At 44.1% G+C, this 1455-nt stretch overlaps 1 long non-coding RNA gene across 1 annotated transcript in view; it reads left to right on the top strand.

The window, feature by feature from the left end:
- LOC310833604 overlaps window positions 1–1455 on the top strand; it is a 221273-nt gene that overhangs the window by 173287 nt on the left and 46531 nt on the right. The window lies entirely within an intron of this gene.

Here is a 1455-nt window from a genome sequence, read left to right on the forward strand (position 1 = left end):
AGGTGTCCTTAGCTTGTATTATGTTCTGTGAGTAATCTTTTGGCTTAATGGTTATGAACAATATGCTGAACAACTTCTCTCTCCATTCTTCCATCTCCCCCTCCTCCCCCGGTTTTTTGAAAGTGCAGATCAGCTGAGACCTCAGCCAGCGGCAAATTATCTTCATTAATACTATTTGGCACTCGGTTGTTACATGCATGAATCTGGTGCGATTACGTTTATCTGAGTGGCTCAAGGTCAAAGCATTTAGGAAAGTCACAAGAAAACAGGAATACTTTTTATAAATACTTATCACTCTAATTGGGCTTGTAAGCCGCTCTGAGCCCGACCTTGGCTGGGGAGGGCGGGGTATAAATAAAAAATTATTATTATTATTATTATGTGCGAGTGTGCCAGCACGAGAGACAAACAGACAACACTGGTGATAGCACCATTACCTGTGGAGGGGAAAGGAGCAGAGGCCACAGCAGGGAAAATGGAATCGCCCTCTTTATAAGGGGGCTTCACTGTTGCCAATAATCTGATCGGGTCTCCATTTGCTGGATCAAGATAGATCTTGTGCATTCATTAGAAGTTTGTGTGCATGGCTTCTCACTGAAGTACAGATATGCGTAAAGGTCTACTATTATATGGTTAACTGGATCAGACATGCGCATTTTCAAATTCTTCTGCACAAGGATGGGATCTAGACAACCATTTGGGTAAACAGAAGGCATTTCTGCTCGTAACACTCTCCCTGATTACTGCCAACCTTCTGATCTAGATACAGCCCCACATGCCACATCTCATGCCCAGAGTTTCACCTACTCTCAGAAGCTGGAGAGTACCCCGTTGTGGGGACAAAACTCCATTCACACTTCTCTGAACCCTACCTACACATGCTGTTCAACCACAAATGGATACTGTATGTAAAATACAGCATATTGATGTTTTCCGTTTTAAATCGGAACCAATTTCCTAGTCCGTGCGGGAGTCCTTCCTAGTCCTTGCAAGGCTCCCCAGTGGGTGAACAACATGAAACTGAGTCAGAAGGCAAGGCTAGATTCAGTACAGCAGCTGCCAGGTTTCCAATGTCCTGGCAGGGTCCACTGCTGATGCCTGTTGTGAGCACCCCTTTAAAAAACAACAACCACCCTAACACCCAGACTGGTTATTTAAACTAGCCACCATTTATATTTCCCAAACAATGATCCAAACATGGCATTCTTCTAGGGCAACGTGCCAAAATTAAAATAATGACTATAACAAACCAACAGGCACCATCTGGTGCACCAATGTCACCAGGTAAGCTAACCAGGGCAAAGCCTCACCAGAGTGTAGACTGCCTAGGGCCATTCAAACCTGCAGCCAGATTGGATAAGGGCCATGTATAAAAGGGTTTCTAACCCAACACCTGACATGGCTCAAGTTAAAGGGAATCAGCACATAATAAAAATAAGACACTCTACTAATATG

The sequence above is a fragment of the Podarcis gaigeae genome (genome assembly GCF_964106915.1).
Source record: "Podarcis gaigeae genome assembly, chromosome: 1".
Classification (NCBI taxonomy): domain Eukaryota; kingdom Metazoa; phylum Chordata; class Lepidosauria; order Squamata; family Lacertidae; genus Podarcis; species Podarcis gaigeae.